This window comes from Phalangium opilio, unplaced genomic scaffold (genome assembly GCF_054372755.1).
Source record: "Phalangium opilio isolate 3A_F unplaced genomic scaffold, DU_Popi_V2 ptg000042l_1, whole genome shotgun sequence".
Classification (NCBI taxonomy): Eukaryota; Metazoa; Arthropoda; class Arachnida; order Opiliones; family Phalangiidae; genus Phalangium; species Phalangium opilio.
This window is the reverse complement of record NW_028324166.1, coordinates 336,906-349,687: the sequence shown is the minus strand read 5'-3', so window position 1 is coordinate 349,687 and position 12,782 is coordinate 336,906. Positions and strand designations below refer to the sequence as shown.

The following is a 12,782-nucleotide window of genomic DNA, read 5'->3' as shown; positions in this document are numbered from 1 at the left end:
CGAGTTAAAACTCTCAGACTGTTAAAAGTTTCAACTTTCCGAAACTCTCGGCCTCATTAACAAAAGCCCGCTTGACCCTACAGAGATGTCCTTCACTCCACCCCCACCTCACCTCACCTCTCTCTCTCTCTCTCTCTCTCTCGAAGTCAATACGTCATCGCCAGGCGCCACCTATTAAACCGAAGTAATCAAAGACACACGCACCTTTTTGAACATAAGTTTCCTGCTTAATGGCGGGGAGTGTACTTATTCAGTCTAATGTGAGGAATTTTTGGAGCTTACTTCTTCGGGTTAATTGAGTTCGGAGGTCAGTATAAAGCGCGTGACTCTTGACCACCTCCCGCAATTTTCCTTTGTAGTCTTAAATAACAAGAAGGCGATCAATACGACGAAAAGTGTCGTATTCGCTCGAGTTCAAGTGTAATCAACACAATTGTAAGAATCAAACCCAATCAAAAGTCACAATAACAATAAATTTGACACCCTCCATTATTGTAATGCTATACATTTCATAAGGAAGGTCTGACCTTCCGTGGTAGGTCAAGTTTTGCTTGAAAAAGGACAAGCTCATTGTCTCATTACTCTGCTAGTATAAATTGGTGGCTTGGGCGGAAATCATGTTTTTACTTGAAATTAACGCGCCTACATTATGCGTATTTTTTGTTGTCTTACTTAGAGACAATCTTGGACGGTGCCCATTAATGTTGCCTTTACCCAAGAGGAGGATCAAGTAAAAGAAGCCTATAATGTTATTTTGAGAGTGCACGTACTTGCTTGGTGCATGCACTCACTGCACTATCCGCGAGTACAAAAGGATCGAGGCGAGCGGCTTCTTATTTGCTTAGCTTTTGAGTGAAAGATTACCTGCCAAAAAGAGGTAATGATGTTTGGCTCTCCAACACTCATTCTCTACGTCCGTATCACGCTCCAAATACAATGGAGAATCAATATACCCAGCCAGTGATGATGCTAAACAACTTCGGATAGACCTGGTGCCTTTCAAGAAAAAAGTCCTTTTCTTATAGAGAACTGATTTGCGCGCCACCTGTGGAAAACTAACGAAACTTTAAAGGCCCCTTCAGTCAGTGAAGTAGCTTTGATGGCTTAGTTAGACACGTCTCAACGACTACGTGAAATATTCGTGCACGGGTTCAGTTTGAAAATGGTTCAATTTTGTCGGGAAGCGCATCGAGATGGCGCCACCTCGTTAGCGCCTTTTCTTTAGCCATAGCTCACTCGATCATGCCTTGCTGACGCGTGATTGAGTGAGCTACGCTTTAACAGACCATATATGAAAAATGTTTTGGGATTCTTGAGGCACTCATGGCGGCATTTGACACTAAGTCGTCTGCTCTCGCGTCTGAACAGCGAAATGGATGTACCAAAACGAAGTTAACGAGGCGACCCCGAGTCTGAATGGGCTTGAGTTATCGAATGAGAAACGTTAGAGTACAACCGTTTCAATGGAGGAGCTGGTAGACGTTCTGATTTGTTAGTAACTTCCACGGAAATAATTAGACGTATGACAGAGCCGAATTGTTTGATCTTGAGTCCGTCCCGTTGAGCTCTTGGAGTGAGACGCGAGGTATCGTTGTGTGTTTGGACATTCTGCTGCCAAATAGTATTTGACCAGGGTTGCGTTGAAAAAAAGGACGCCATATCTCGCTGCCCGGAGTAAAGAAGAACAGTTGCATGGACTGGGGGTATATAGCTTACCCAATTTCCTCGCGCGTTATCTTGGTTCCAGACATTTCTTATTCATATTTACTTCTCTGTATTTTTTTTTGGCGTTCAGAACCTTGGATCAACTTGAATATTATTTGACATTCGATACCAAAGCAAGCAACGAATAATATAATTTATTGCTGTTATCCATGAATATTCAAATGACTTTATTTCAACGAGAAGTAACTATAAGCCTCTATGGATTAGGCGTTGGGGTGTTTGTTTCGTCTGCGGTCCAATATCAATTGAAACCTATCGAAAGTGTATCTGATATCTGGCTTGAGGGTGTGATTGGCTACTCGCAAATAGAATAGGTCTTATCAAAGTATCAAGTGTTAGGAGAGTGCTCAATTTTATTCCCCGGCATGCAACGGGCCCCAGACAGTGGCTGAATTCACTCGAAGAAACCCATAGAGTAAATCCTCCTTAGAACACTTGCCACTCACCATAGCTTCTTACAAACTCTTGGACGCATTAAATAAGAATGATTTGATATCGGTTTGAGGACATTTATATTGAACATGTTATTTGAAGAAACCATGTTTTGTCTTTGCGAAAATATTACTTAACCAGGTGGTTTAATTTAGAAGAAATTCCGAGTGACGTGAGATAGTATAGGTGTACGAATTATCGGGATCATATAAGATTGGACAATGGATCATAGATCAAACGAGGTAGGCCATCTTAGCTCAGTATCAGGACACACGTGGGGTTGTTACGTATAGAGTGCCGTCAGTTGTGACGTCAGATCCAAGGTTAAACGTCACGAGTCTGCCTTTAGCAATGGGCGGCCATGACAGTTACCGTTTTTTCTTTATGGGAAAACAGCATGGGTGACGTCACACCGGCGCTTCTGACAGCACTCTATAGCCATCTCTTAACACAAAAAGTCTACGGCGCATGTGCCAAAACGTTCTACCCTCTTAGTTCCATCAGGATACCACTAATTTTGTAGGAGGGAATTGTTACAAATGTTGTCGTGGGCAATCCTTATTTAATTCTTTGGTTCCTTCTTTGGGGTATTGGCTCGTCTGTAGAATGTGTAGTGGAGTTTGTTGGGGGTAGGGAGGGGGGCAGAGGGGGTATAACTGGGAGTAGGATTGCATCGCCTCATGAATTATGCATGGCCATGAAGTGAAAGTATCTTCTCTCTCTCATCACCCCCCAGATATCGGTCGCCTCCCGATTTCAGCTTGTGTGTATCCGCAGCCAGACAAGATTGATTTGCCCATTCCTACAGATTCTATATAGCCTAGACCGCGTTCATCCTTAGTCCATCAAACTAAGGCGAATACCACCCTAGTACCATCATAAGTAAATAATAACCCCCTCTAAGTTAATCGGGAAGACGGTCTTGGGTGGTATACTGAAATTGCTTGGTTGAATATTCCATTAAGTATAGGTTAATTGAAACACGAATACAATAATATTCTTATGAATTTGACAATTTGTGGTCTAAATAATTCAGGGAAAATCGCTTGGTATTGTCAGGGAAAATCGCTTGATATTATCAGGGAAAATGGCTCGTTATTGTCAGGGAAAATCGCTCGTTATTGTCAGGAAAAATCGCTCGTTATTGTCAGGGAAAATCGCTCGTTATTGTCAGGGAAAATCGCTCGTTATTGTCAGGGAAAATCGCTCGTTATTGTCAGGGAAAATCGCTCGTTATTGTCAGGGAAAATGGCTTGATATTATCAGGGAAAATCGCGGCATTTAGTCAGGGAAAACTCGGTAAATTCAGGGACGAGTTTCAATCTGAAAATTCAAATCATCTTTTGGACAGATGCGGAGTAAACCATTGATTCATCGCAACAGACTCTAGATAGGGTTTCGCGAATACCGAGTAATCCGTTCAACTTACATTGCCTTATTATTTACTTATGATATAGCGTGTGATAGTTCATTCCCGTTCATGGAATTCGCTTTAATACGCGGAATGGACAATGGGCGAAAACCTTTTGCGAATATAGCCGTGAGCAGAGTTGCTTGCTTTCTCTACTTTCGTTTAGCATCCGCGCAGAGTGAGTGAGAGAGAGAGAGGAGAGAGAGAGACCGAGTATCCTTTCTGAATGCTATTAAGACCCTCTTTCTCAGCACCAGCTCTAGCTCTTCTTCCTTTCTCCGTCGTCTTATATAGAGTCGATGACGATACTCTAATTCTTATTTCATGGCGATCTCTCCACGGACCGTACTCCGAGCTAGTCCTCGATGGCGTCAGATGGAAATCTAGCAGCTCCTTCAGTATTTTTAGCTCGTACCGAATTATACCCGCTTTTGTCCTTCAACCACCTACCTTCCTTCACAGATAGGGACGGCTTGGGTTAGCTATTCGAGGAGATTATAGGCGAGTCTAGGTTACCAAAGTCAGAGTCTAACCTTCCTCGGTTACCAAAGTCACCACTCGTGGATGGATGACCTTACTTCATCGTGCGTCATTTGTTAACTTTTTATCATTTTCTAATTCCCAGTTTTTGCCAACAAGAATGACGTGACGTGACGCAGTCCATCTAGTGACGTATTGACTGAAGTAGGGAGTGGAATTATACATCCTCCTTGGTAGAAGCCAACGCCAGTTCTCGGTTTACTTAAATTTCATTTATTTCTTTAATTTTCCTTGTAATTTCCGGTTCACCATATTTTAACCAAAAATGATACCAAAAAGTTTCAAACTTTGAAGAAGAGAATATTCTACACTCCAGCTTCAACTCCCCTCCCCCCTTTTAACCCTTCTTAACTTATTTTGACGTCATCGAATTAATTCATATAATCAATTTTGGAAATTTCATATTTCTCCTAAAATTTAATGAATTCAATATAATGCAAATAAGTAGTGAAGTGTAAACGAGCAATATTAAAAATAGTGTGACGCTGTTTTGGAAGTTTTCGCGGCGTTGATACGGTTAGTCCTAATGTTCGAGTGTATCTATGTACATACACCTAGGAAAGTGAATACTTTATTCCGTGGCAGCCGCTTATGATGAAATCTCGTTCAGTCTTCGTGTTTGGCTAAGCCTTTGAAAAAGCAAGCATCTGGCTTCGTGTGTGTGAGTATGTGTAGACCCTAACCCTAATCTGTGGGCCATTAGGCTTAAGGTAGACTGGCTCGAGCCGCTCCGTGTTGGAGAAATCCATTAAGACGAAACACTTAGCCCATTCTTAACGCTTAACTTCGAGACGTTGAGCGCGCCACACGGTATTACAAAAAAGAAAAGCTAAAAACATAAACCGCCAAAACTTGTAAATGACTTTGGATATTTCTGCACCGCTTCAGTCTGCGCTCTTTAACGAAGATTGATATCCTCGGTCAACCAGACAGACATCAACCGCCCAAAAGGAAAAAGTTAAGCCACTTGAAGTAAATATTTTCTTTTGTAGGGTTGTCTTGTTTACATGGATAAGACTTGAAGGAAAGATGTATGGAGCCGAATCTCCAGTTGCCGTCTGTACCCCCATCTACGGAACAGCACCGAGTCCTCCCAGCATCCTCAGTGGCGTTTAGGTAGGGTAGTACGGTATGGAAGCGTAAAGGATGCCCCCTGTCTTAAAAAAATAGCTAGTTGTAATACAAATACAATGGCGCTAGGCGGCAGCACTTAAAAATAGCCTACACAAGGGTAGGGGTGTGCGCGGAGTACATTGTGAGAATTACAGTGCAGTGGAGGGCCCTTCATTATTACCGCTCCATCTTACCCTTTTTCTCCCTGGTTAAGTTGGCTTAGAATGTTATAATTAGGTTATTGTAGGGTTAGGTTAGGTTAGGTTATTGTAGGGGTAGGTTAGGTTATTGTAGGGGTAGGTTAGGTTATTGTAGGGGTAGGTTAGGTTATTGTAGGGGTAGGTTAGTGTTGTGTACATAAAAAAGTAGTCGAAATAGTTTTTTATGTAACAACGTAAAATAAAGAATAGGCCAAAATTTGTATATATATAGATAAGAGAATCTAGAACAGGCAGCATTCCTACGCGCGGTGTGACGACGATCAGTTCATTTCTAATGTATAAAGTTTAACGTTTAATGTTATCATTAATAAATTGATTTTAAATTACAACCAGTATGTTTGTCAATGTCGGCTCTTACTTAAGTTAACCCCACACACAAACACAAAAACTGGCGACGGACACTACGAACTTTTAAAAAACGCGCGGACGCTGACGTTAGACTTCAAGCAACTCTACTCATCGTATCCGTTACATCGGGAGCAGTTCGCACACAAACGACATGGCTTCTGGTCGACTTTTTGACCCTTTCGATGAAAACTTGGAAACTTGGACTATTTACGCCGAACGGCTGGAATTCTTTTTCCAAACTATGGGCATCACGGACGAAGCTAAGAAGAAAACACACTTACTTACTTGCGTTGGCTCTACAGTATACACGACTCTTCGAAGTATCCTGAATCCAGTCACACCACAGGATGCCGCCTGTACTTACGCGACAGTTTTGGACACATTGAAAAAGTTCTACAACCCCATTCCGACTGAAATCGCAGAGAGGGAAAAATTCTACAGCAGATCACGTCATCCCGGAGAAACCATTGCCACGTACCTCACAGAGCTACGAAAGATGAGTGAGTTTTGTAACTTTAAAGACCTGGAAACAATGATACGTGATCGGTTGATATTTGGAATAAATAACCAACAAATCTACGAGCGACTGATTACTATAAAGGACATAACCCTGGAAATAGCAACATCCACGGCAGTCGCCATGGAAACCGCTGCCCGAAACTCCAGAGAATTGAAGCAAGGCCCTAACGCCAGCTCAACAGTAGTCAACGCAATACACAACCGTAGACCCAGATCTCACGCTAAATCGTCTCAAGCAAAATCTCAAAACCCCACGTTCAATCCACCAGCAAGGAAACCGGATTATACACGTCAACGTAGCTGTATTCGTTGCAAGGACTCCAACCACATACCGTCAAGTTGTCCATACCTCAACGCTACGTGTTTAAAGTGCAACAAAAAAGGCCACATCGCCAGAGCATGCCTCGCCGAGAGAACGTTTTCCAGACAACAACGTCACCACACGAATTTGATCACCTCGGAAGAACCAATGCAATTATCGACAGAGACCGGCCAAAACCATCAGGAACACCATGGATACGAAGTCTTCCACCTGAAAACCGATGGAGCCTGCTCGAAACACAAAAAACCTCCGAAACCAACGATCATCGTATGCGAAATCAATGGCCAAACCACGCATATGGAATACGATACCGGATCCGCATATTCCATTATGCCTATGGACAAATTCAAAACCATATCTACAACGGAAGACATACAACCTTTCACGGAAAGAACGCTTATCGCCTATAACGGGGACCCTGTAACCATCCTTGGACAAACCACAGTCCACGTCAACTTTTCCGGACGATCAGCGATGCTATCACTATTAATTGCCAGTGACAACAGACCCACCATTTGCGGTCGAGCATGGATTTACTCTTCACTACGAATTGAAGACCCTGCATTTCAAGCTCTCCACGTCAACCATATTAATAGAAATAATCCTGAAGTAACGGCAATCCTGGACAAACACAAGAAGCTATTCTCAGACACTATGGGTTGTCTGAAAGACGTCAAGGTACATCTACACACTAAAGCCGGAATCACACCCAAGTTCTACAAAGCCAGAAGCGTACCATACGCGCTGAAGGACAAGGTCAATGAGGAACTGGATAGACTGGAGAAAATGGGGATCATTGAACCAATACCTCATTCCAACTTCGCCACACCAATAGTACCAGTACTGAAACCTAATAAAACAGTGCGGATATGCGGCGACTATAAGATCACAGCGAACCTGATGATCGATACGGAAGTTTATCCATTACCCAAGGCTGAAGATGTCTTTGCCAAAATGGCTGGATGTAAAGTTTTCGCAAGACTAGATATGCGCGACGCATACAACCAGTTAGCCCTGGATGAAGAATCAAAGAAACTGGTGGTCGTCAACACGCCGAAAGGATTATACGCCTACAACCGCCTACCTTTCGGAGTTTCATCAGCCAGCGCTATATTCCAGAAGCAAATGGAAATATTACTTGCCAAACATGATGGTGTTTGTCCATTCCAGGACGACACACTCATCGGTGGAAGAGACGACCAAGACTGCCTAAAAAGAATAGATCAAGTACTAACAACACTAGAAAACGCTAACCTACGCTTACGCAGGGACAAATGTTTGTTCATGGTACCGGAATTGGACTTTCTGGGCTACAGACTTGATCAACACGGACTTCACCCACAAGAGGAAAAATTGAAGGCCATAATGGAAGCGCCGTCCCCAAAGAACGTCGACGAACTACGCTCGTTCCTGGGATTATTCAATTATTACTCGAAGTTCATACCGAATAATTCGACGCTGTTATCACCATTGTACCACCTTCTGAAGAAATCCGTAGCATGGACTTGGGGAGAAGATCAAGAAAGAGTGATGAAGACAGCCAAGCTCGCTCTTAAGAACTCCAATGTACTAACGCATTTTGACACAACAAAGGACGTTCTACTCGCCTGCGACGCGTCACCTGTTGGAATCGGAGCGGTTATATCGCACATAATCGACGGCGTAGAGAGACCGATTGCTTTTTCATCGAGAACCCTCACCACGGCGGAAAAGAAATATCCCCAGATAGAAAAAGAAGCCCTCGCACTAGTCTATGGAGTGTCCAAATTCAGAGATTATCTACTCGGACGGACATTTACTCTTCTCACGGATCATCAACCATTAGTATCAATCTTATCAGAAAAAAAACCTATATCACCGATGGCCGCCTCCAGACTCCAACGATGGGCACTTCTCTTATCATCACACAATTACAAGATCGTATACAAGAAAGGGATATTGAACTCGAACGCCGACGCCATCAGTCGTTTACCATTGATAACCGACGATTTCACTACATCTCAACCTCAAGAATACGTGCTACTACTTGAAGATTTGAACAACCAACCAATTACCACCACCACGATGATGAAAGCAACATCTCAAGACCCGACTCTACAGACAGTCATGGGATATTTCCTCCATGGATGGCCGTCGAAATCAGAAATTGAGCCCGAATTAACGCCCTTTTTCAAGAAAAAAGACGAACTATCCATTGCGCACGATATAGTCATAACTGGATCGAGAGCTGTCGTTCCAAAAAGTTTGCAGCCTGCAGTATTGCAAGAACTTCACACGACACATGACGGCATCGTTCGAATGAAAAACAAAGCCCGCACAACCGTGTGGTGGCCAAAAATCGACCAGCAAATTGAAGAAATGGCAAGGAATTGCAAAACGTGTAACGAAAACGCAGCCATGCCACCACGAAACTACAATCCTTGGCCAATCACCAATCAAGCTTGGGAAAGAACTCATATTGACTATGCCGGTCCTCTTGACGGAAAATACTTATTCATCATAGTCGACGCATACACCAAATGGATCGAAGTCTACATAAGGGATAACACATCATCTGAATCTTCAATCACAGCACTAAGAGACCACGTTGCTAGATACGGGATAATGAAGACATTGGTCAGCGACAACGCCACGTCTTTCACAAGCGAACAGTTCAAATTATTCACGTCTCAAAATGGAATAAAACATCTTACGATCGCACCATACCATCCAGCTTCAAATGGACAAGCGGAGAGGAGCGTCAGAATAATCAAAACGTCACTTAAAAAGAACCCCGGACTAACAACTGAAGAAATCAACGTCTTAAATCATGGCTTCGACACTTACAGAAAAGGAACCCTAGCACAACGTTTGGCACGAATCCTAATCAACTATAGACGCACTCCACTGAATTCTGGAAAGTCACCGTCTGAACTACTTTTCGGGAGGAATATCACAACAAGACTAGACCTACTTCATCCGAAAAATTTATCTGCACAAGAAGTTCAGACGTCACATGAAAAGCAACCGCACCATCGATCGTTCGATATAGGAGATGCAGTCTATGCCAACGTTCACAATCAATCAAGAAAAACCACATGGCTTCCAGCACTAGTTACTAAACGACTGGGCAATACGATGTATGAGGTCAACTCTGAAAACGGGACATTGCGAAAGCACTCAAACCAGCTACGAGGACGTTCATCGAACAGCGATAGACCGGAGACTGATCCTGAGCCTGAACCATACAGCTATCCTTTAGATTTTCCGGAACCCACAATCAACGAATCAGGAAGCACGACCCAAAGGCAAACTACTGAACAAGTCATCCTCGAGTCGACTGATCAAACCTTGCAGCCAGAACCTTCTACCTCCAGCGTCATTCCAATTCCTGTTGAAGCAACGTCCAAAGCCAAATCTAAATCATCGACCTCAGCAACCTCAGCACCTGCCGGACCTATCCTTACCAACGATAACGACATTCAAGAGAATCACTCCGCTCAAGTCAGACGAACTTCCGGACGACGAATTAAACCACCCGATAGATTAGGTCTTTAAAAAAGGGGATATTGTTGTGTACATAAAAAAGTAGTCGAAATAGTTTTTTATGTAACAACGTAAAATAAAGAATAGGCCAAAATTTGTATATATATAGATAAGAGAATCTAGAACAGGCAGCATTCCTACGCGCGGTGTGACGACGATCAGTTCATTTCTAATGTATAAAGTTTAACGTTTAATGTTATCATTAATAAATTGATTTTAAATTACAACCAGTATGTTTGTCAATGTCGGCTCTTACTTAAGTTAACCCCACACACAAACACAAAAGTTAGGTTAGGTTATTGTAGGGTTAGGTTAGGTTAGGTTATTGTAGGGTTAGGTTAGGTTATTGTAGGGTTAGGTTAGGTTAGGTTATTGTAGGGTTAGGTTTGGTTGGTTTAGACAGCAGGTGACTCGATCTGTTGTCGTTGAAATACCCAAGTATTTTTAGTGTCATTGAATAAATAACATAATTGTCTATAATTGGTTAAAGATTTTCGATAACCAACTAATAATATTTAGAAAAATAACATTATTTACTAAATTTGTTTAAGTTGAGTTGAGCTATGGACTGTAGAAAATGGAATGAACTGTATAGTGCATGGGGTTTAGACCGCAAAAATAAGTGAGGGTAGCTTCCCCCAAATCTGCATCATCGAAGTGGCTGCGGCGGCGACGGAGGCTATGTTGAATTTTCCGCTCGGCCAGATTTGGATTGCGTTTCCAAACCAATGCTCTCTCTCTCTCTCACTCTCTCCGTCCCTAGTCAGTCCCTGGCGCCTCAAAACCGCCAAAACCCCAGGAATTTACTCTTCCAGACTCTTTAAAAATAGAGAAGCGCCGAGTTAGGGCCGGGACCCATTCACTCGCTACTGCGGGACCCTTAAAACCGCGCGCGCCCTACTGACCAACCTCAAAACCACCAAATACTAAAGAACGAGGGATTGGACACTAACAACCTCCTCGAGTTAAATTGTAATAAATATGGAAAACAATTCAAGTACCCATTACTTGGAATTGTGTATAATTTTGAGACATGTTTCACGGTAAAAATTTGGGTTAAAGTATAGCCTATCACCATGGATATGTATAAATATTAACGTATAATGGATTCCCATCTCTTACCTTAATTCCACTATGTATATCGGTGAGACTCCCGTTGACGAGAGAGCAAAATATAACTTCAAATCACCCCCCCCTAACCTTGAATTTTTCTCTCTCTCTGCGCATGGGCGGAATTTTCAACCCACCACTCACGTTCTCCGGCGGGAGATAGTTACTTCCCCCCCACGTGACCTGCTTGTATTTCCATCTCGATTTACAGTCGTCTCACACCATCGGGTTGGAACGCGTACGTATTTGGTGGCCGAGTTTTTGTCGTAGTTGGGATGGGAATCCATGACGCGTTAGTATTTCTCCATATCCATGGTGTAAATATGTTCTTGGCGTAGCTAGTGTCCGATCCGTCGTTGTATTTGGTCCGTGTAAGGAGGCGCGTGATTAACTGAGGGGGGGTAAAGAAGGAAGGGAGGAAAAGGAGAAGAATGAATTTTAGTTGCTGGTGCAAATATTTTTGAAGATTTAAAAGCGCTCGAGTTCACAATAAATTCTTGGTGTGGCCGAGCGGAAATTATAACTCGCACCAGAAACCCCTCCCCCCGGCCACACCCCCTTCCCCCACCGAGTTTTTCCCGCTTAAACACCCGCAATCCGAGTATACTATTTAAATTACGTGCACTTATTTAATTTAATCTAGTTTAATTCATTCTTTTTAATCGCGCGGCGACACATCGTGTGGCCATGAGATGAGAGACAGTGAGACACACTCCGGGCCCACTCTAGGATATTAACCAACAAACAAACAGCGCTTTAATTAATAAATTAAATTTAATTTAGTTTAATTAAAAACAACTGGCTAAATGAAAAGGGTAGACATTGATATCTGGAATAGATAAATCGGAGTAAAATAGATGATCAAATAATGTTTTATACGAAATTGCGAAGTTTCAGTTTCAGTCAAAGGTTTATGTGTGACGTTTCATTCTCCCTTTAAAAGGGAATATAAAACAAATCTAAAACTATCTTTTAAAGTGATAGTCGCGCCAAACAAAGCGTTGACGCGTGAACGTCAATATTTATATGGGTTTGTGTAAATTGGTTTTCAACATGAATGCCTTGCCTTAAATTTTTGGGTTGGGCCAAGTTGCTGTCTACTTTGTTTGTATTATAGTTTAACATGTATTTTGCGTTTTATACAAGCATTTGCGCTTTATAAGAGCATCTTACAGTCAGATCTGTGTGTAAATTTGCTCGAGGGTATACGCTATGTAGAGATACAATCTTTTTCTCGCCTATATATAAAAAGCCGAAGGAAAAACATTTTACAACAAGGAATATTGAAAGAGGCTCGAAACGAAAAAAAGGATGAAGGCTTTATGCAAATATACTATCTTAAATTCTTATCCTATCTCTCTCTCTCTCACTCACTCTCTCTCGGGCGGGCGCTAAGTATTTTTGGCCGCCTAACCTCGGGCAAGCTAAAAATAGATCGGATGGTGAAACGTCCAACTTTCAGTCGAATTTGTTTTTCTATATTCAAAGCTGATTATCTACTGCCTTAATTAATTTA

The 12,782-nt window shown here is 42.4% G+C and overlaps 1 protein-coding gene across 3 annotated transcripts in view; it reads left to right on the top strand.

The window, feature by feature from the left end:
- LOC149678008 (uncharacterized) overlaps positions 1 to 12,782 on the top strand; it is a 136,642-nt gene that overhangs the window by 110,237 nt on the left and 13,623 nt on the right. The window contains exon 3 of one of the 3 annotated variants that reach the window (XM_089836047.1): positions 4,194 to 5,224. The exons of the other annotated variants lie outside the window; for them this stretch is intronic. The gene's annotated coding sequence lies outside the window, so the exon portion shown is untranslated. The remainder of the gene's footprint in view (positions 1 to 4,193; positions 5,225 to 12,782) is intronic. 3 annotated transcript variants of the gene reach the window in all.